The 24,217-nt window shown below is 37.6% G+C and overlaps 1 protein-coding gene and 1 pseudogene across 9 annotated transcripts in view; both read right to left on the bottom strand.

Moving 5' to 3' along the window:
* The window catches only part of LOC101719675 (uricase), an 87,397-nt gene that overhangs the window by 44,975 nt on the left and 18,205 nt on the right, over positions 1-24,217 (bottom strand). The window lies entirely within an intron of this gene.
* Positions 90-24,217, bottom strand: part of LOC101709800 (DDB1- and CUL4-associated factor 17 pseudogene) — a 34,410-nt pseudogene continuing 10,282 nt past the window's right edge. Inside the window, exon 3 of the transcript XR_015451864.1 lies at positions 90-3,823. The product of XR_015451864.1 is annotated as a DDB1- and CUL4-associated factor 17 pseudogene (transcript). The remainder of the gene's footprint in view (positions 3,824-24,217) is intronic.

A 24,217-nucleotide genomic window follows, 5' to 3' on the forward strand; every position in this document is an offset into this window, starting at 1 on the left:
TCTTTTTCAGACTGGTCAACTCCAGTTGTTCATAGACTGACTGGCTATTTTATAGATTAACTTTCTCTTTTTTTTCACAAAGACGTTCCTGACTCTTTTCCCTGTCTTTTTCTAAAGAAAGCAACAGCTCTGTCCCTGTACATCCATACTATCCGGTCATATTCTTCTTACAGTACTTTCTCACTGATTATAGTTAGGTCTTGTCATTCTTGCAGGTGCCACTTACTAAGTGTATGATATTGGGCCATTCACTTGAATTCTCTGAGACTTGTTTTTTTTTAATCTATGAGCGATAAATATCTAGATATGGTCAAGAACCTACCACACATGCTGATATACAGTTAGCATTAAAAGTACTGGTGAAATTGTAATTCGAACCCCACCCACTCAGCAAAAAGAGACAAAAAGAAGTTTTAGAAATGAGTGATGCTTGTCAAAAAAATTTATAGTCAGATTAAGAGAAAAAAGTATAACTACAACCTTTCAATTTGAAGGAAATAAAGAAGTGGAACATAAAGAAACCAAAAACAAATCTCACAGTCTTAGTTTCAATATGTTTCTTATGCTGGAGTTCTTATCACTAAACATAATTATTACATTAATGAAAAACTTAGAATTAATTACTTAATAAATTGGAGACACAGGTCCCAAGTTCAAGACACTTACAATCCAACAAAACTAAACACATCCATAATTAAAGGTAGTATTTATTGAGCATTTACTATGATAGCAATCATTCAACACACATTTTCTTAGACTACACAACAATTTGAGGCTGAAAGAATTTCAATCACTTGCCTAGTATTACAGAGGTCTATTTGATTTCTAAGGCTAAGCCTTTAAGTTCTATTCCAAGAGACAATAAAAGGAAATGAGGCATTACAGGATAACATCTATCCTGAGATATCAATACCAACCAAAATTCATGGGACCTAATGATTCAGTTATGAGCAAAGAAAAAACCATTTGTCCTCCTGCCAGAAGCAAGTATAAGCAATGGGTATGTTGATTGCTATGTAGCTATCATATATGCTTGAAAATGTGAAGAGACCTAAAAAGATGTTTTAGCCTCTCCGACAGTATCTTAAATAGAAATAAGCTCAGTAAAACAGGATTATTAGAGAAAAACAAGAAGTTTAAGATGCTGACTTCTAAGGTGAAGTAGGCCAAAACTCACTCCAAAGATAGAAATGAATGATAAGTAATAAAAAGAAAGTAAAAGAAGAAATTCTATTGAGCTAAAAATACATAAAAAGTTGGAGACGCCTCCCCCAAAAGGTAAGAATAGATCTTCTAAAAAAGTGGCTGCATCCCAGGCTCATCAAAAGAATCTGAAGACCCAGAAGACAATCAAAATGAGATTCTGTAGAATATGGAGTGTAGAGAGAAGAAAAGGAAGATACCGGACAAGCACAAGAAGGACATGGCTCCTAATGAAGGGGAGATGGTAAGTGGTTAGACCCTTCTTTAGAGAGGAATTGAACAGCCCTCTTGGTTCAAGGATACTAAATCCTGGCCCTGAGAAGAAAGACTGTGTCTTGGAGACAGTTATTCTCTGTGGAACCCCAATAAAATCAAGAGAAATCGTGCGGCTTTCTTTCTCAAGCATCTGCTCAGGACTGTTACCAGTTGTGCCGATTCCTGTAGGGAGACTGGGGAAGACTCTTCAGAGAATCACATCATTGGAAGGAAGCTAAAACACTTTAGAATATAGGAGATGTTTTTGATTCCTGTGGGGAAAAGAGAAAGATTTGGGGATATGTGAATGAATAAAAGTTAAGTTCTAAAAAATGGTTTAAAATATTGGAATGAAAGACTCATGTCTAAGATGAGAATATATCTGAGCCCAAAGGTGTAAGCTTGTATTTGGCTAGCAACTATTTAATATGATTGCCACGAAATGAAGTTAAAAACAGAAATACACCTATAGCACCAATTAGAGTGTAAGATGTCAGAAATACCAAATGATTTCTGCTCTACCCTCACACCTCTCTAGAAAACCTATTATTCACTGTCTGTTGGCATCAAGGGACCATTTCCCTTGAGCTCCACGTGACTGGACCAGGAGTGGTATTGTGACACCAAAGATAGTAAGTCACAGGCCAAGCTAAGATAATCAGATGTGAGAGAGAACCTAAAGTAGGGATACCAAGATTGAGTTTTGGGGCTTGGTCACTTGATCTGGAAAGTCACGTGTATTCATGCCAAGGTCATCTTTTCCTGCCATGTTCATGCTAAACTATAAAAATGCTGGACTGTAGAACCTGGAGAATGGTGCAGACACACTTCGAGAAGCACAGAAAAAGCATTATCAATTCTCAACAATCCAGATGTCAGTTCCTTATGGAGCCTAGCTATTCTCCCTGGTCACATGTTCTACAACATGTGCCTATATCTCTTATCAAATGGCTTTTTCTTAGTTTAAGTTATCATAAGTAGGTTCTCATTTCTCACAGGTAAGCAATCCTTTTCTAAACCACGTAGAAACAAAAATGACAAAGCAAGCATGGTGCCAAATCATTTCAATTGGAATTATAATTGAGACATGGGTCATACATGATTCTCACAGTCTCACAATCTCAGGTGTTTCACAGCAACACAGACTATAGCTTATAGAAGAAGTAAACCTGTGATTAGAAGATAGCATGAACAAATACACTTTCACAGGAACCAATAGGAAGAATTTGGTGTAATAAAATAAAGAGTAATGATAGGACTGCAAATATTCAGACATTTACTAAGGGTCTCATTCAGCTAAATTAATTCTTGATTGACTTTTGGCTTGATACAATGACAACTTCATCTCCTAAGGAGTAGATGGAATGACCAGAGGAATTTCAACTCTGAACCTAAGTCTTACAAACAAGGAGGACTTTTTTGGTGAAATGAAAATAATGGTGCCCTGGGAGAAAAGTGTGCCTGGATGACCATCTGGGAAGGAAAAGATGAATACTGTCCACATCTAAAATGTCTGGGATTGAGTTACAAAGGAAAATATAATTCAATGGCAGCTCAAGAGGTTAAAGTTAAATTCTGATTGTGATTTCTCCATAAGGAAGAAAGAGATAAAGGCTCTAGAAAATGCAACTTAGCTACACAGACTGCTTTTTCACAAGCTCACTAATGACTTAAATGTGTACAAGTTAGGGAGAATGTGGTCAATAAACAAGGAGAGTAAAAAAAAAAAGGGCACATACCTCTATGCAGAGATACACAAAGGCTAATGCCTCAATAGCTGTTGTTTACAAAACCTGTTTATGAGTAATACAAAATGTTGTATACTTATGATGGATCAGGAGCTAATTATAATTTGTGAACACCAAAAATAAACCTTTGTCTCTTTTTCTTCTCAGTGAAGGTGAATAATTTCAGACTAAGAAAGTAGAAAAAGCAATTAAATCAAGATCTCGGCAAAGTCATTTTAAGAGAGCCGACAGCTCCCTACAATGAGGTTATGTTATCCCATGAAGGATAATGAAAATTACTGAAAGAACAATGATCTTTGAAGAAACACACCAGACAAACAAATGTCATTTTAATTTTTTTAATTAGGTGGAAGATGTGGTCTCAAATATATTCTCCAGCGTGGAACCTCAGTGGATCTTTAAAGGACTAGATTGAAAGTACTTAAAATACAATGAACTAGACAGTCTGCAGGTGTCAGCATGAGCCAAGCTGTCTATGAATCATCTCTGAATGCCTCATTTCCATTTCTGATGAGAATTATAAGACTGGAGGATTCTAAAACAATTGTAGGTGCAGTAGCCTTGGGCAACAACAAAACAAAGGTCTTCCTAGATACCCTTGTGGTCATCATGATAACCTAGAGGGAACGAGAGTATAATTCAATGAATCTGTGCATTATTCAAATGGTAGCATAGTAAATTTGGGCCAATTTGGAAGGAAGCTCTCCGTGTCACACTAAAGACAATACCTACTGTTTCCCAATTTAGTCTATTTTCATTGCTTGTTTTTTGTCTAGTTGATCTATCTATTTGTGACAGTGGAGTATTGAGGTCACCCACTACTATTGTATTAGTGCTTATTTGATTTTTCCTGTCCATTAGTATTTGTTTTATATAGTTGGGTGCACTAGTATTTGGTACATATATATTTATGATTGTCATCTCTTCCTCTTGGATCGTTCCCTTTACAAGAATGTAGTCCCCTTCTTTGTCTCTTAGTTAATGTTGGTTCGAAATCCATTTGATCAGCAAAGAGGATAGCTACTCCTGGTTTTTTTCGGGTTCCTGTTTCATGGAGTATTGTTTTCCACCCTTTAACTTTCAGTCTATGAGTTTCTTTTTGAATTAAGTTTGTTTCTGGTATGCAGCATGTTGTTGGATCTTGCTTCTTGACCCATTCTGTCAGTCTATTTCTTTTGATTGGTGAGTTGAGACCATTAACATTGATGGTTATAACTGATACATACTGACTTATCATTGTCATGACTTTTTCTTTTTGTTGGATTCTCCCCCTTTGCATTTCATTTCTTGTCGTGCCCGATGGATTCATTCTGCTGGGCTTCCTGGGGTTCTGATCCTCATTATCTTTTCCTAGGATACTGTTTAAAAATTTTTGAGTGCTGGTTTGGTATTCATGAAGTTCCTCACATGCTCTTTGTCATGAAAGTATCTTATTTCTCCATCAATTTTGAAAGATAGTTTTACATCAATCTGGGTTGCAGGTTGTTTTCCTTTAGGGCTTGAAATATGTCACTCCAAGCTCTTCTTGACATGAGAGTTTGCACTGAGAAGTCTGCTGTGATTCTGATGGGCTTTCCTTTATATGTGATTTGTTTTTTTTCTCTAACTGCTTGTAGGATTTTGTTCTTCTGTTGGGTTTCTGGAATCTTAACTATTATATGCCTAGGTGTAGTTTTTGCTTGTCTGTTTTGATCATGGCTAGTTGGAGTCTTATATGCCTCACTTATCTGCATGTCAAATTCTTTTCCCCTGCTTGGGAAGTTTTCTGCCATTACTTTTGTAAACAATTTTTTTATGTCATTTGCACTCTCTCCTGTTTCTTCATTGACTCTGGTAAGTCTTATGCTATTCTTCTTTGCATTATCTGGTAGCTACTGGATTGATTTTTTTTGTTGTCCCTTACTATTTTTAAGAATTTTTTCTTTTCCTGGTCAAGAATTGCCATCCTATCTTCTATATCTGATATTCTGTGCTCACATTGGCTCATTCTGCTGTGTAAACTTTCAGTGGAGTTTTTAATCTCCTGGATATCTGTCTGCATTTGTTTTATGGATTCAATTTGTTTCCTATGTTGGGATTCCATCATGTTCCTCAGCTCTCTATTTTTTTTATTTGTGTCTGCTCTAGAGTTATTAATCATGTCTTGCACTATGGACATTTCTGTTGTTAGCTGAAAAATTATTTCATTTTTCCAGATCCTCTTTTGTTGCCAGTTCAGGGAGTACAGGCTGTTGAGTATCAGACTGTTCCATCTCCTTACCCTTTGGAGCTGCCTTAGGTGATCTAGAACTCTGGTTTTGAAATTTGTTTACGTCTTTTCATTTCAACAAATGCAGTCTGCTGAGCCTTTGTTGAGGCAACTTTCTGCTCACTCAGTGGTCTTCAATTCTCAACAAGCCATGCAGTGGGCTTTTCTCTGCTGCTTACCCCTGCACCAATTCCTGGGTTCAGAGTGGTGGCCTTCTGGATTCCTCTGCTGTGCTGTTGTCCAAGTGGGGTTCTGGCTGGGCCCTGCACATACTTGGGATGGTATCTGGGCATGCCTCTGGCTGGGGCTTGCCCACCTGTGTAGCTGTTGTCTGGGAAGGCCTTTGGCTGGGGGCTGTGCACCCGAGTTGCTGGTGTCTGAGCAGGCTTCTGCCTGGTGTCTGTGTGCACTTACCAATGGTATCCAGGCAGGCCTCTGGCTGTTGCCTTCATGCCTGCACATCTCTTTTCTAGGAAGGCCTTTGCTGGGGCCTGTGGGCCCAAGCTCCTGGTATCTAGGCAGGGCCCTGGCTGGGACCTGCTCATCCACACTGCTCTGGTCCATGCAGGCTTCTCACTGGGATCTGCATGCTCTTACTGATGGTTGTAGGGTGTCTGTTTAGTATCCTATATTGGGTTTGTTTAGTAGGGAAGTGTAACTTCCATAGAACTTCTTTAGCTGTAATCAGTGGCTTTAGGGAGGTGTGCATAGCAGTGGAAACAGAAAACCCATCTGTCACTGTAGGGCCTGTAGGAGTAGGGACACTAGCAGCCCAGGTAGAGTTGATATATACAGCAGTGTTGCTCAGTGCATGCCCACACCCAGGAGCCCAAACAGGTGTAGGGCAGTATGCATCCATGGCAGTCAGAGTGCATGTGCCAGTGTTAATGGGATGTGCAAGGATAGAGCCAATCCAGTGACCTGGAAAGCTGTCTTGCACACATCAGTGGAGGTGGAGTACGGTTGGATTTCATATCAAAATGGCACCAAGCAACAGCAGCCTAGATAGAAGAGGGTATGATGTGAACTGAAATCCCATTCTGGAGCAATGCAACACTGGGCATTTCTTAATAACTCACCTAACCAGGATCAAGGTCCACCAGGACTACAGGATATCCCAACTGGCAAAGCTTCAAGTGTCCATGGTATCTGTAGGGGCTGTTGAGGTCTTCCTTTTTCCCTTTATATGAAGACTTATCCAGATTCATATTGATCCAGACTGGAACAACAAAGTGATTAATGTAGAGCATTTCATTCTCTTCTTTTCCAGACCATCCATACTGTATATATTCCACAGTTTCTTCATTCCATCTGCACTGCATTCTAGCATTCTCCCTCAAATATTCTAGCCAAGTAGTAGCTATTCTGTTTTTAATCCTTCTTTGTGAGAGAGAAGCATATCTCACTCCTCCAGTCAGCCAACTTGCCAGAAGTCCCATATTATCTTCATCGGAGAACACAGATTTTTGTGTCTTATTCATGGTTGAATCTCCAGTCTTCAGTGTCATGCCTGGATCATTAGGGGTCCCGGAAATATTGGTTGAATGAATGAATGTAAAAAATGGCAGGATCTGCCTAAATGTTTGAGGGTAGAGCAAAAGCTCATTGAGAGGGTTGGGGTTACCATGCATAGATTAAAGATGATTATAAAGTCCCTTTCAATCCTGGAAAAAATTCTATAACTAAGTACAAATTGTGGCACTATTGGCTCAGAGGGGATGATTAATGAAGACTGGAGCAGTCAAATAGCCTTAAAGCAGTCAAACACATTGTGAGCCTTACAAACACCCATGGACATTCTTTTCAAATGGCTGCAATGTAAACATTCCCCATACAGCATTAAGAAGCAGGCTAAAGGGCACTGCTGCAATTATTTGCAGAACAAACAGGCAAGAGGCTGAGAGGAATTGCAGATTTAGGGGTCTTCAAGGATGGGAGGAATTTAGATAGTTGAAACAAGAGGGAAGATGTTCTAGGAGAAACAAGTAGTATGAGTCAGTCTCAGAGGCAAACCTGAGTACCATACAAGGAGGGAATAACTGTTAGGAGCTAACTTAACTAAAGGAGAGAACATACTGCTGAAAACTTACAAAAATTAGAGCGGACAGATAGAGTAGGGCCATAATGCAAGATGAGACTTTAAAACCAAGCAAAGAATTATTTGATATTCTTGAGACAGATGAACATCATGATAGAGGCAATAATTTAAGAAGTTAATCTCCAGTAGGTTCTGTCTGAGCCCTGTAATTGATTTGAACTAAATGACATCTCTTCAGCTCTAAAACAGTTTGTTCTTTTCTATTTTGGTTTATTTTCGTGGGCTTTTATAAAACTTATGATGTGAAATGATGAGGTCTTGGCTTAAACTAGTAATAACTGGAAAACGAAAAGATCAAAGTGCGGGACTTTTTTTAAAAACTGCTCAGATTTCATGTCTAAATTAATATCTATAGTTATATTCATAATTGGAACCCAGTACATAGTAGGCATTCAATAAATACTTGCTTATGTACCATAAAACTCATATTATTGAACATTAGCAAGATATCTGCAAGCCTTTGTATAAGAATGGCAACAGATTTGCACATGCTGTCACTCAGATACCTTTGTCATCAGTGTCCCACAGGTAGCTGGCTAATCAGGCCGGTTGAAAAGATGTCCTCTATGCAAACAGCCTCTGTGACCTATATGTCTAGGCCTGATCAGAATCATACTCTACACAAAACTGTTGTTATAACCAAACAGGCTTATATGAGGCTGCACTATAAGGGGTTACACTGATTACTTCCCATCTTAAAAGCACTTGTCTGAATATAGTCATTCCAATTAATCCCTTTAAAACCCCATCCCCCAGTCTATTCTTGCCACCTTTTCTGACACTTCCATTTAGAAAAAGCTTTCAGAAGCCACATGGCCACCCAAACAATAAAAATGTCTCATCACTTGGTAGGGAGTGGCCCATGCCATGTAACTCTGCCAAAGTCCGTTGGAAGCATCAATGTGACTCTCTGCCTCAGGCAGTCATGCTTACAGATCAGAATCTTGGCTGTCCTGACCCTACTTCACTCTTCCTTATTAGTTGGTCTCTTTGTTTCTCTTTCATTATGCCCCATTTATTTCCAATATTGCTTGATTTTTTTTCTCTGCATTTTTTGCAAACCTCTTTGAAGGAAATGCTAAATATATTAATGTTTTTTAAAGCAATTAAGTGTGCCCAGTTGAAACTGGGAGAGAGCACAGTGTGGTAGAACAAGTCAAACCACACAGCCTAAAAGGGGAAGGAAGTGGGAGGGCTAGGGGAAAGGATAGAAGAATATGAGAAAATGGAAAAATAGGACCAAAATTTTTGTAAATAGGGAGGGTTGGAGGGTTTGAAGGGAGGGCTGGGCAAGGGTGAAAAACAAGAACCAAGAGAGACTATGTAAAGGCGTAAATTTCCCATGATGAATGTCATTATATTGTATACCTAAAATGTACCAATTATTAGAATGAATAATCGATAATGTAAAATAGGAATAAAAGGTCCAAAGGGGTAGGGGTAGTGGGAGGCACAGGGGAAAGGAAAGAAGGGAAAGGAAAAAATGATGAGAAAAGAAAAAAAAATGGAAATAAAGTCTTTGTAAATAGGGAAGGGTAGAGGGCGTGAAGGGAGGGCTAGGAATGGGGAAAAAATAAGAACCAAGATGCATTATATAAAGGTACAATTCCCAATGAGAAATGTAATTGTGTTGTATACTTACAATGTACCAATAAAAGAATTTAATACAAAAAAAAACAAACCACACAGCCTAGATGTAAAACTTAGCTCTGTTGACCTTGAGCAATTACTAACTGTGTGACCTTGAACAAATTACTTAACCTCACTCTAAGTCAGTTTCTAACTGAAAAACAAAAATGTTAATAATAGAAGTGAGATAATTATGTAAAACAGTTCAGTGTCTAGCACTTTCTCCCCCATTTTCAACTGCCAGAACAATAATCAATATTAACTATATTAATTAACATATTAACTCAGGCTGATGGAAACCAAATGCTCTGTCTATGCCACATTCTAACTGCTCGATTCCATGAAGATTCAGTCCAACATATTGGGTGTAAATGGAGTAAAGAAAGTGCAAATGATGTTTGAATTGTTCCCTTTCTCCTGGAGATAGTGGTTTCTCAGCAATAAACAAAAACCAGTTATTTTTTACTTCATCTCATATTTGAGGAATCAAGAGGAAATGAGTGAAAGACATAGTCTCAAAGAAGATTAAGACAAACACATTGTGAGCCTTACAAACACCCATGAACATTCTTTTCAAAATGGCTGCAATGTAAACATTCCCCATACAGCATTAAGAAGCAGGCTAAAGGGCACTGCTGCAATTATTTGCAGAACAAACAGGCAAGAGGCTGAGATCAGGGTTTGGAGCCTTATTACTTAAATCCTCAAAGCCTGAATTTCCTCACCTGTAAAATGGAAAAAAATTAAGAAAAATAATACATGTACAATCCTTATGCAAAGTAAGCATGCAATGTATATATTACTTTTAGAGCAATGTTCATTAAATGCAATTGTGTGCTCTGATCAGAATTTCTGAGCTGTGTCACCTGAAGAGTGCATTGTGCTTCGGTACAAAGGGGACTTTGTATATTAGGCAGGCAGATGTTCAACAAATATATGATAGTTTGTTTTGGCTTTAATAGAAGTACTTTATGTACCCAATAGCTAGTCTAGGATCTTCTTTCATAATCTTGGTAGATAGGGAACCACTGGTTTGCTAGGTGCTTACATTCCTAATCTAATCCCAAGATCCTATCTCTCATTCATGACTGGTTTTCCTCATTTCCTGTCATACCAGGAAGTTTCCAGTGGATTGACAGGAGCACTCTTTACAGAAGGCAATCTTTTTTAGATATTTGAACTATGGTAAGCTCCCATTATGTTCAATTATCACTGTATGATGATGAGCTATTTAAAACAGAATTTAAAGAAGAGGACTAATTTAAATGATTATAGATTGTTATCAGTATCATATATCTACAACTTTCTGAAAAACTCTCTTTTTTTGTGTTTTGGGTGAAAAGACACTGATTCATGAGAAAATGGTGAGCTGCTGATTTTGGAAGCAGAGTTGGTCTGAGCAACTTTAAATTGTGTTTGTTGGGGTCAGGGATTTAAAGTTAGGCCTTAAAGTAGGAAAATGGAAATTCCACCCAGATAGACTATGAGGGAGAAATATGTAAATTAATTCTGCAAAACTTACCGCATATTTTTTTTACATTTCTTTCTTCTTGTTTTTAACATAACCTTGAAGTTACTTTACATTTTTAAAAAGTATTTTTTCTTTACTTATTTAAAAATATATAAATTCACTAGAAATATAATATGCAACTAAACAAAACAAAGAAAATTCAAATTACTGCAAAAAAAAGTAGATCCGTGGTTGGGGTTGGGGTTAGGAAAGGTAAAATTGATTAAAAAGGGCATGGAAAAAATACAAAAAATAAAAAGGACATGAAAAACATTTGAGGGGAGATGCTACATTGTCAAAATTTACCCAACTATATTCTTAAAAATGAATATATTTTATTGTATGTAAATTATACCCTTATAAAGTCAATTACTTCTTTAAATACTTCTGCCATCATCCAAACAAAATTATTTTAATAATCTCATGTAAATTCATTCAAAGTTCTCTCGATGCATATTAATAGACATATATTTGTTTAATTATACAAAGAATAGTATAATTTGTTATTGAATGTAACTGGTTTCATCTATTTCAACTTTCTACTTTCTTACCTGAAAGTAGATTTTACCATCAAAACTAACAGCTCTCAGAATATTTGTTTCATAAAACCTAAGTGGGAAATTTGCTTTGGGGAGAGAAAAACAGGAAGGTACTTTGACTTTTATAGCCTCGAGGACCTCATTATTGACAATTTAACAACCACTACATACTTAATGGGCAAGTTCTTGCTATATAAACATTGCAGTGCAATGTTTGCAGTGGTAACTGATTGCGGAGAAACTCATTGGCAGCTCCTGGAATACCTTTGACTATATCATGTCTACCCCCTGAAAAAGCGATTCTCTCTCTACTTTGGTACCCAATACATAACCTTCTACATCTAGACTTGCGCCAGACGCTTTAAAGGAGAAGACAATGGAATATTCTGACCAATTCTTCCAGAGCTAAAACAACCATTTTCTAGATTTTAAATTCTGCATCCCTGAGACTCAGCTCCCTTTTGTTCATTCAAGACCTCCAGTAACAAGGAAGGAGTCAGAGGATGTGAAATCAAAATCAGCCTTGCCATTAACATGGATGCCAATCTAAAGCTCTGATTGCAGGGGAAGCAGAAGTGCTACGCCTGCCTCCTGCCCCTTCTTCCTTGGGCACATGTGTACACAGGTGGCTATGCAGCCCAAGAGGTAGTACTTTCTGAGAGATTCAGACAAAGACTCTAACCATGAGGTAATCTGTCTCTTAGGGGAGCTGCTTCCTAGAGAGCAGGAAAAGAAGTAATGAATACCCAGGCACTCTTGCCAGAAACAAAATAATTTGGCCTCACTGACAGAAAAACAAAAACAAAACACTGGATTCATGATTCATTTATAGCAATGCCCAAGAGCTCAGGACCATCTGCAGATGAGATTTAATGAGGCTCCTGATAACTCAGGTCCACATACCTCCATGAGGAGGCGGTGTGCCTGGTGACCAAGGACAGGCTGAGCCTAGTTGCAAGGCTCACCGCTTTTGCCCCTCTATCTAAGAAGTCAGGCTTACAGCTAAACCTCAGCCTCCTTCTGAGCCTAGCTGGGGGCCTGGAGGAAGGAAGGCCTGAGTTCATTTGGGTGAGGGCTCTGCAAAAAAGGACCTGAATGGCTGAAGGACCAGTTGTCCTGGTGTCTCTGACTGTGTCTTGACAATGGCTGGAGCCACTCTTGATTCCTCACCCAGGTGTATACAGAGTGAAGGCAATATATGAAAAACAAAAAGTCAGGGCACGGTGACAATAGCAGAGGTGAAAGTACATAAGAACTCTAAAAGCACAGCTGTCTGGAGCCATTTTGTATTAGCCGACAGCCCACGGACCTCAGATGCTCCTGAGGGCATAGCTGGATTATAGCATTGAACAATGATTGATGTCCAAAGTGAGTCATCAAGCAAAGGTCAGATTGTGTTCAGAACATTTTGTTTAAGACAGCAAAGTACTATGTAAAACATTTTGGAAAAATCACTTTCTGAAACAAAATTTTTTAACTGGCACTAAGTTTAGATTATATCGTGTTGGCTAATAATAGTGCCTCCCCTTAAAATATTATATGTATGTATATATATATTCCATATTACAGTATCAGACAATCCATCCAGAGAGAATTATTTTTATCTATATATTCTTTGTGATATATAGACATGTACTGTAGATAGATAAATAAGTATCATATATCCGTGCCTCCTTTCTGCCCATCAGCCCTGGCCTCCTTGGTATTCCTTGTCTAGAAACTACTCATCTAATAACCTAACAGACCTTCCCTCTCCTTGATTCGCTTAGCCAAACAATCACAGCTGCCTCTTGATTCTGCTTCCTTAATATCTCTCAAATCTACCCCCTCCAGCCTGCCTCCTATGCACTTCTTTTCCTGCTCTTTGGATCAGGGAACGTTTTTAATCTTCACCTTTATACAACAGTTATCTCTCATTCCTGAAAGTTTTGCCCCTGCACTGTGGTTCACTTTTGGAATTTTGGATTTGGTAACCCAGCTCTTTCAATTTTCATCACCACTTCTATCCCGGGACTCTCAGTCATAATCCAGGTCATGAGACACTGGTCCTGGTGTACTGTCCAAAGACCACTCTTCTCCTAATCTTGCTGCTTCTCAAGTAAGAAAGAGAAATACAATGGGCCCTTGACTTACGAACTCAATTCGTTCCTAAGGGCTGGTTGTAACTCAAGTTGGTCAAGTGCCCTCAAAGTCTCTCTCCTGTATGATTTTAGGCCACACTTTCTTCCAGGCAGATCTGTGTCCTTAGAAAGACATTGGCCCATGATTTCTCGTTTAACCCCACACATGAAAGGATGTTGTAATGATCTAGAACACTTTAAGGGTTAAATCTGTATCTGAGACCATCTGGAAACACAAGCAGCCAGCATGTGGGTTGTAACTCAAGACTTTGATCATAAGTTAAAACTAAAATACCAGTTGTAACTCAAGTTGTTAGTATATCAGGTCAGTCGTAACTCAAGGGTCCACTGTAGGATGATTTCTTTGTTGACCATTTTTCTTTCTAAACCATAGCTCAATCATAAGTCATTATTATTCTGTCCTGGAATTGTTGATTCTTTTATTGGCCTCCACGTCATACTCTGAATTATTTTAAAGCTCTTATCTGTTGATTTTAGTATCTGGACCACCTATGGGGATGCTTGTATTATCTGTCTTTTCTCCTAATTATTGACCACATTTTAATTTGCTGTCAGATATCTACTAATTTTGCATTATATGCCAGAGATTGTGTATAAAAATGTCATAAAGATTCCAAATGCTAACTTCTACCAGAGAAGGCTCCACTTTCTTCTGCTAGGAAAAAGGTTAAGGGTTTGGTCATTCTAATTGGGTGATAAAATTGAGGTGTGTTAGGTCTGGATTGCAGTTTTACTGAGACTTGGCTCTACCTCTGATTTGCCCCTGTTCCTAGGGCATGGTCTTTCTGGCTTGTGATTGTGAACACAGTAATCTTCATCTTTCTAGCCCTAAAATGCTGAAGAAAACCCAATGCTGCCCTTCAGAAGTGCCAGGCTAGCTCGTTAGCCTCCATTGAAGCCATAGCCTCAATACTTGGCAAATGTCTTGAGGAAAGACTGCAGATATATTTGAGGTAAGGTCTCCAGAGGATCCTTGTTTCCTAAGCATTGTGAAACTGTGGAGATAGATATCACCCTTCTTTCAGAAATTGTTGTCCTCACTCCATGGTCTCCTGCGCAGAATCAGAATTCAGCAAATGTGCCATGGGGAAAATCACCTTTGTAGTTGAGTCTCTTCCTTCTTGTAATATTATGCCTTTGTAACTGCCAAGGAGCCATTGGTTCTTCATTGCCCCAGCAGAGATTCTCTGTTTAGGCAAAACATTTCAACCCATTTAGAATTAGCAAACTACCCAGTGAAAAAATATCAGATAATGATAGCTCAAATTGGAAAGGATTGTAGTCCCTTTGAGATTTAAATGATCTAATCCTCAGCACTTCTACAAAAACTTGATATATTTAAAATATGATTTTTGTCATTTAGCTAGGTTATTCCAGCTGTTGAACTGGGAGTTTGGACTCTTGTGGATGACTGTATCTCACCTGGAAGTGGAAGTCTCATATTTCCACTTCTAAAGATCTCTTGTGATAACTACCTCAGCATTTTGTGCATAATAAATAATTGCCATGTGGATTTTAGTCAATGAATAAAGACATCATCTTCTCTGAATCAGATAGTAATATTTTACAGGAATGTAATGCTTCATGGTATGTAAAATATGTTCAAAAAAGAATGTGACTCATATTTAGTTTTCATTTATTACAATATCCTCAAATAGGAGTTATAATAATGATAAAAAAGATTTATCTTTTTATCTTTAGATAGCAGTATGCCCAGTACTTTACATATTAACTCATTTAATACGTGCAAAAGGTGAGAAATAGGTATTTCTCTCATTTCCATGAAAGGAAAAGTAAAGTGACTTTTAAATATCAAAGCTGGTAAATGGAAAAGTTATGGTTCAATCCTAATGTGTCTATTTTCCAATTCAGGATATTTCTCATTGCACTTCAGCTTTTGTCTGGTATGATATCAGTTTTCCTGTAAGATTAAATTAACATACCTGGAATTCTCCAGTTTATAAGCTTTCCTAAGCACTATATATAAAATATAACTATGAATGGGCTATCCCAAAATGAGATGGAAAAGACCTGCAGTAGGGTGAGGGACTTGATTACCTCTCTTTGATGGAGACTGTTTCACCTTATTTACATGATACTTCATGGCCTGGTCTCAGATCTGAATAGAAATAATAATTTGTAAGGTAAGTGATAATTTAGGATTAAAGATGTGACTGTAGTGGTAAGAATACCTAACCACACTGGAATTAAGCTTACTGTTTTTACTGCATTAACACCTTACTCTGATCCTCTGAGTTAACCTGCCACGGATGAAATAGATCAAACTACACTGTATAACAGAAGAATACATTGGTGAAAACAAAATTTGTTCTATTTGCTTAAAATTTATTACTAAAACAATACTACTATCACATGTTAATCTCTTTGTTGTCATTTGGGAAAAAAAGAGATTTTCTGAAAAAAAAAAAAGTATCCACTTTAGAAATTGAATGAATAATATACGTGCTTTCTTGATGCTAAAGGAGTTCTTCTTTATTTATTTATTTCTCTTAAAATGCTTACAAAAATATTTTGATATCATGCTTCCATTCAGGGACAAATGAGATGAGGGAAAAATGAACTGTCAGAATGTTTAATTAGGCATATTATCAGGTAAGGCTTTAGTTAAAGTATCATTTTTCTCTCCTCATAAAAATGTGCTGGGGAAATAAATTATATGAACTCTTCATTAAATTTCAATTTTGGATTTTCAAAATAATCCTAGATTCTTTATTATTTCTGCATGTGAGCTATATAATATTCAAAAGCAGTGAATGAAGTAATTATAAACAGTATGATACTTCCAGAAAAACGTGTGTGTGTGTGTGTGTGCGCGCGTGTTACTGAGGATTTAACCCAGGGCCTTCCTAGTGAGTACATCCCAGCTCTTTTTTTATTTATTTTTACTCTTATTTTTATTTATTCATTTATTTTTCTATCAGGGATCGAACTCAGGACCTTGAGCTTGCAAGGCAGGCGGCGGCACCACTGAGCTAAATCCCCGGCCCTTTTATTTTTTATTTTGAGACAGGATCTCACTAAGTAGTCAAGGCTGGACTTGAACTTGTGTTCTTCCTACCTCACCCTTCCAAGTAGCTGGGATTGCAGGTGTGTATCACTACAGCTGGCTTTGTCCTCATTTTTATACCTCTTGTATGGGTATAAATTTCTTTCATTTATATACACACATATGTAAACTATTGTATATCTATTTTTAAATAGATGTAAACATGTCTATTTAGGTATGTACACATATATGCATGTGCAGATGTACATACAGGGCACAAATGGATCTCATATATATATATATATATATATATATTTACAATCTGAGCCCCGGATATATATGAGCCAAGCTAGGCTTCTCATATAAATTACTAGCAGATATTTCTTGCTCTCTTAAGATGTTTTCAAATCCATTTTAACATTTCGTCTTTATAAAAACGTGATGTTCATAAGAAAAAAAATCACAGTACAAAGAGTTAAGTTCACTGTTTTGTTCAAGATCACAGAGGAGAATTCAGATGAGAGCTTGGTCACTTTCTTCCTTTCACGACACTGCCACCCCCTACTTGATAGGCTTCATTCCAGCTGAGTCTGGGAAGGACACAATGTCCCCATTTCAATCTCCTTGAATCAATTCACTCAGACAAAAGGTCATTTCTGACAGAAATCCAGTTTGATTTCTCTCACTGTAGTGACCAATGTAAATTAAATGAATAAACCAGTGCCTTTGTTTTAGTGTCAATTAGATGCACCTAAATACTGGCCAGACACTCTTACCGCCAGCCCCGGTGACATTTTCAACTCTACATCCTGGATTACGCACCTTTCTAATTATAAAGTGACTGAAAGGAAGGACAGGAAAGATTAAAATACAGCCAATCACCCGTTTCTAAGCAAATACTTTTCAATTAAAAAGGCGAAACAAAGCTATTTTTAAACATTGCAACCAAGAGGAAGCTAATGAATCGATCATATCATTATTTTTTCCTCCTTGTTGCTAGGATGTGGTCTATATTAAAAGATAGCTGTTGCCTTGGTGAAATCTTCCCAGAAAAAAGTAATAGTGCTCCCCCTGCTGACCAAGAAGCCCAACTGTTGTTTTGTTTTGCTTTGCTTTCTTTTACTTTTTTCTCAGTTTCAAACAAAACAAATAAGGCAATTAGGCAACAGCTTTAAACTGTACCTGCAAAATTATATTCCAAAGACATTAGAAGCATATAAATAATACCAAGAATTTTCTTTCCTGGTACACATGATGAAATATAAGGCAAATTTTCACCAGTTCCCTGGTTTCTCGCTGCTTGGGTTGTTTTATTATTTCCTCTCTTTTAACTCAGGGTGAGCCTAGTGATTAAGACCTTTCTCCTTTTGCTAATTTTAGCTCTTTGGCTGTCACTTGAATTTTTTAAAAGACTTAAGACAGGAAAGTGTTTACAGTACTAAGTAGTGACATTTGCTAATCACTAGTAATAATAATAAAGGAGAGAGAGAAAGAGAGAATTCCACAGAGGACTTAGCTTCTTTCACCATGGAAATTACTGAATGCATCAAACATGAAAGCTGAAAAGTGGTAGCAGTGGCCTGGTCAGATTATAGAGAGGCAAGTGAGGACCACTGAATATAAGGTGGCTGCAACCTATCCAGATTGCTAAAAGTCAAGGAGAAAGGATGTGGAATGGAGTTACAGATATAAAAAAAATATATATATATATATACACATAAAAAAATCATCAACATATATGTCAGAGTAGAAATTGTGGGTGAGAACATACAAAGAGCAAATGTAGAAAATAAAAGGGGCAAACCATGGAAATTTGGGGTAAATTATCAGCATAAAAGGAACCATTAATGGAAACTGAAATAGAATGCTCAGAGATTTTGGAAGAAAACTAAGAGAGATTATCAGAAGACAGCGAAGATAACTCAACAAAAGAAGTCAACAGAGTCAGAAACCAACAAGAAATTAAAAACAAGGAGAACTTAAACCGTTCACTTTTATACTTAGGGCCCTGGTGACCCCAAGAGAATTTCAGTGTAATTATGAGAGTAAAAGTCCAATATGAGAGTACTTTAAATGATAACTTAACAAGTAAAAGTAATAAGAATAAGTAACACTGTTCAGAAATTTCACAGTGACACAAAAGAGACAAACACGGTGGCACCCAGAGGAGGGAATGGAACTGAAAAAATCCTCCTAAGATCAACTGAACTGAATGTATGTGAAGGTTAAGGAGAAACAGCCAATGAATAAGGAGCCGATACAAAAAAGAAAAAAAGAAAAAAAAAGGACAGAAGCTGGAATCTAGAAGAGGTTTTTAGGAATCAGGATGCCTGGGATTGAACAATTCTTGGTCTAGCATTTGCTGAAGGGAATGTTGAGGAGACTGAGGCAGAGTGAAATGAAGAGCCTGATGCCAGAGCCCTTGTAGAAGGTGGGAAGATGAACCTAAAGATTAGGTTACAGTGACTATAAAGATGGGAATCTATGATAGGATCCCATTTTTTAAAGCCCTTAATATGTATCTGATACTCTGGAGGGGTAATTTATTCATAATATCTCATTTAATTTTCATTCACTTTTTTGCCACCCTGTAAGAAATTATTATAATTCTTCTTTTATAGAATATGAAACTGGAGATTGATTTATCCAAGGTCCCTCAACTGGTAGATGACAAGGATGGTATGTAAATGTTCCCAGGGCTGTAAGCTCCTGGCAGTATGCTTCAGTGTTGTGTCCCCAGCCAAGCACATTTCAGGAGCTTAAAACATATTGTAAAGGAAAAAAGAAATGAAAAGAAAGCATAAATTAATGAAAATGCCAAGAAGAAGGAAGAAAGGTCTTAAAAACCTGCTGTCTTTCCTTTATACCCCATTCTCCCCCTCATGGTTGTGGTCTAGTCCAAGAGCAAAATCTAATTCCCAGCTGCAAAACATTAGGGAGACCTCTAATTGCTCCCATCCTCTTCCCCTATTATTAAAGATAGTTTTATTTTTACATCAGAACCCAAGATAAGTACCCACCAACCCTTCCTGGTTATCTTCTATCTGCCCTGAATTGTCATATACACCAGGTAAATAAAACAATCTGTTCTTTGCTAATCTGCATCTTTCCAAAACTATCACAACCATCATCTTCACGCCAATCCTTTCTCTGCTTCCATTAAAGTAAGGAAAATGAATTTCGATTCCTCTGAGAACAGAGACAATTGATTCAAAAATAAATTCAGCTGGATTTTGCTGGTCAAAAGCTGAAGTGAGAATGAGAAATGTTTTTGTCTTTTCAAACTCACAGGGAAGTGCTTTCTCACCACAGTCACCAGAAAGGAGAACATTTTCACAAGTTGCTATTTTTGCTAAATATTTTTAAGAGTGTCATGTTGTAATAAGAGAAAGTTTAGCACATGTGTAAGGGGCCTTGAAATATTTTCCAGGACTCTTATCAACCAAACCTAGTCTCATGACACTGCTGGCAAGTGACTGCTAAGCCTGTGACTGCCAAGGGGCTGGCACCATGGCCAACAGGTGGGGGGCGGGGTGGTAAATAATAGTCTCAAGTTCATGAGAACAGAAATCAGTCCTCCAAGGGGCGAGAGGAAGTACAAAGTGAAACTCTTTGGCATTCTTCATCTAGCAAGGCAAGCAATTTTCAGAACTCTTCTGTGGAGTCTTATTTGGTGTTTCTGTGCTGTTCTGGGAAATAGCAGTGAGATGTTGGAGCATCGTGGGGACCACTTGACCCTCCAGCTTTCATAGCTCTATTCTTATTTCATAAATGAGATTTCCAAATAAGGTTTCTTTTAAGCAAAGATCATGCTGATTAACAGACACAGACAAGCTCAAAGGTTCTTTATAATTCTAAAAATATGTTGTAATTCTGAAGTAGCTACCCTAAGGGTAGAACATTACAATTTGCTGTGGTTCAAGGAGAACCACAAGGGTCTGTTTGTTCAAAAATCTATCCTATAAGATGCTAGATGAAGAAATGAAGAAGAAAGGTGGCTGGGCTTCAGGAAGGAAGGAGGCCCATCAAGCGATTCTAAGGGAATTCCAAGAAATTCAAGGACCAATGTGGGGATCCTGAGGACCTGCAAGGGAGAAGGGCTTTGAACAAGGGTATGGAGTGCTTAGAAAAGTTCCACACCAGCTAAAACTGGCCCCAAAAGTAGCTTAGGAAAAAAGCTTGAATTATTTCTAGTATCCAGCAGGACATAATTAAGGGGGGGACAATTGATGATCCTTCCTAGAATTGACCAAAATATTCCTCAATTTCTTGAACACTGCGCTTATGTCAAACAAAGAAGCTTGGCTAATTGGAAGGACTCCATATCTATAATCAGACAAGATAGAATAAATGTTTAAGAACTTGTGAATAGATGGGAAAGATAAGTTAAAATAGGTCTTTGTCTATTCTACTCCTGAGGAGAGAAGACAATGATAATCAAAACCATGGTCAAAATAGAAAAGGTGACATGTATAATATTTTATGTAGCTAGAATTTTTCAGTTTACTAATACAGAGCAGGGAAAACATTTGAACATAGCAAGTGTTCAATAGATTCATGTCAAATGAACAAATAATGAAACACTTTAGTGAGTATTAAGCCATGGATCAATGAAAGCTTTTCATACCATAGGCTTTGTGAATTCTTGAGAGTTCCCACATCAGTGTTGGCAAAACATCTTCAATGCCATTATAGACTTTAACACTCAAGGTAATGATTCCTTTGTGGAAAGATACAGTGAAAAGATCCCTGCACTTATCAAATTTGAACAACAAGAGATATTCTTCATGGAGTTACCCTATCTGGGTTGGGTTGCTGAAGTCTCTATATTTACGTGTGTGTGTAGATAAGGAGATTCTTATTACACAAGGAGGCAGTATTGTGCAGAAAAACTAACATTCTTCTTAGCTACATCATGGAAAAAGTATGCTTCTCCCTGTAATGGCTTTGGGTGCATGATGATGACTCACATCCATGACTTGTCCAAAATGCATTGTCCTCCAAAGGAAAGTTGATGTTTCAAGAAACCCTTTCCTGGTACCTTTATAACCGCTACTCAGTATCATGTTTGTATATTCCCTGAGAACACAATCTTGGTTAGGTTCAGGAATTTCCATGAGATTTTCTTTTAAGAAACTTTTTTCAAGAACACTTCTAAAATGGTAAGTTTAAATGTAAAAAAAAAAGTAGTTGGTTTCCTATTACCATTTAAATTCTACACCATTTGAAGTGTTAAACTTGTTTCAGCAGGAATTCAGGCCTTTACTCCATTTAAATGGACCCTGCAGGGGCCCAGAGTTTGGCTGGCAGCACCTATGGTGAGGACTGAAGATTTCTTTTCTCCTACTCCATCAGTATCTAACTAGATCTCAGAGACAAAATCATTGAAGAGGTATGCCATGGAGAACAGAAATACAGCTCAACAAAGCCAAAAATCCACTGGAGTAATGAGTTTTGCTTACAAAACCAACTCTGAATTACTCCCCAGGTGGATGAATACTTGGTAGATTTTCCACCTGAAACACCTGGCTAGCTTTCTTTGCTGTCAACATTCCCCTAAATCCACTCTGTCTGCTCCCAGGTGTTAGTGCTCCTCAAAGTAAAGTTATTTTAAATCCCACCTGCCTAAAGCAAATCATAGCTCTGCTATAGGACAATAGCACAGTGTATCCTGAGGCTCAAAGTTTTGAATAATTGACATCACAGAACTACTTCTTATTAAAACCGACTGCTAATAGAATTGTATGCTTTTGAAGACAGATGGTTTTTTAGACCTACTCATAAAGCTTCATCCAGTAGCCTGGGTGACTTAATAACTTGTATTTCTACAAGTTGGTTCTGGAGAACAGGGTCATGTAGGTTATGTACAGAACAACTTGAACATGGATCCTTATTTTTTTAAAAAAAGGATTTTTTTAAAGAAATTCTTAGAAGAAAATCCATGGAGCACTCTTCCCATTGTTGCACATCATCTTGTTCTCACTTCTCACCTTGTTAAAGAAAAAATTATTCAATGATGCTTATTAAGGTATGAAAAGGAAAAAAAATTCAGGAGCATTATGATAGGTATATGGACCATTGCAATGGATGAGGGAGAGAGAGACTGAAGTCAATTCCAAATGTAGCATGACCAAGTGGGGATTTATAGCCAAGGATCCAGGTGTGTGTGAGGGGTAGTGTCAGTGGATGAAAAATTACTAAGAGGAAACACCAGGGCTTTAGGGGGACTCTTGCTCAAGACAAGTTGAGGTGATGTCAGACATCTCCTGGGGGGTGATGGAAGACGAGGAACCTGATGAGATATCAAAGATGATCAAATATTGAAAATGGGCAATTCTTGCTAAACTGACCAGCAAAGCTCTTTGCTAAAATTAGATCCTACAAAGTGCACAAATCCAGCTAGCAAATTAAAATTTGGCCAAGTAAAGAATTTTTGTCTCCCTCTATGTTGAATCAATGTTGACATGTATTACAGAAAGCTTCACAGATATCAGAATGATATCTGTGCACATGTTTTCTTATTTAAAAAAAATTTTTTTTAAACTGAAGACTCAGATATTGCAAAATCTATTGAAACCGGATATATTTTTTCCTATTGTACATGAATAAAAAAAATCTTTGCCATAGGCTCATGACTAAGAAGACAAGGAAACTAGAATTTATAAGGGAACCTAGTACTTTTTGTTTCAATATGTAAATCTCTAAAATTCAAACAATGAGCTGTTGCACATCCTACTGACTATTACTTGAGTCCAGGTTGGATGCCTTACTTTTGTTAGAGAATATTGTTGACTCTATGTCACTAAACATTAGTGAATGTGTGTGACATAACTGCAACACTATGGTCATATTGTATGCCAGATATTTGCCAGAATTATAATTTTGCATACTGTGCAGCCAAACTCAGGTTAACAGCTCACTGAACAAAAAAAAAAATATTTAATAAGGTTTGCCCCCAACATATACTGTCCACTTATTTCTCTATGTCAATGATTTTAAAAAACATTTTTCAAAGGCAGAGACCTCTTTCTTCAAAACAAATCCTATTAAGAATCCTAATATTCCCAGCACCCAGAAGGAAGCTCCCCGCCTCCATCCCAGGTTCCTAGGGCAGAGAAGCTCAGCTGGTCCCAGCACCCAGAAGGAAGCTCCTGCCTCCATCCCAGGCTCCTAGGGCAGAGAAGGTGAGCTGCGTGGGTGCCAGAAGCACCCCCTCCTGTGGAAATGAGAAAACACATAAACAAGCCTCAAAAACAGAGTTCTGGATCACCTACAGCAACCCCAAAGGGAAACGAGATGGAACAATCTGATACTCAACCACCTGGACTCTCTGAACTGGCAACAAAAGAGGACCTGGGAAAAATGAAATCAGAAATAATTACTCAGATAACAGCAAAGATTTTGCTCATGGTGGAAGACATGATTAATAAATCTAGAGAGGACACAGATAAAAAAATAGAGGATCTGAGGAACATGATGGAATCCCAACATAGGAAACAAATGGAATCCATAAAACAGATACAAACAGATTTCCAAGAGATTAAAAACTCCATCGAAAGTCTGTGCAGCACAATGAACCAATGTGAGGATAGAATTTCACATATAGAAGATAAGATTGCAATTAGTGAGGAGGAAAATAAAAATTGCTTTAAAATTGTAAGGGAACACAAGAAATCAATCCAGCAGCTGCTAGATGATGCAAAGAAGAATAACATAAGACTGATTGGAGTCGATGAAGAAAGAGGAGAGACTGCAGATGACATAAAAAAACTGTTCATAGAAGTGATGGCAGAGAACTTCCCAAGGAGGGGGAAAGAACTTGACATACAGATAAGTGAG

The sequence above is a fragment of the Heterocephalus glaber genome, unplaced genomic scaffold (assembly GCF_053883595.1).
Source record: "Heterocephalus glaber isolate CG9 unplaced genomic scaffold, H.glaber_assembly_v1.0 deba00001442, whole genome shotgun sequence".
Taxonomy (NCBI): Eukaryota; Metazoa; Chordata; class Mammalia; order Rodentia; family Bathyergidae; genus Heterocephalus; species Heterocephalus glaber.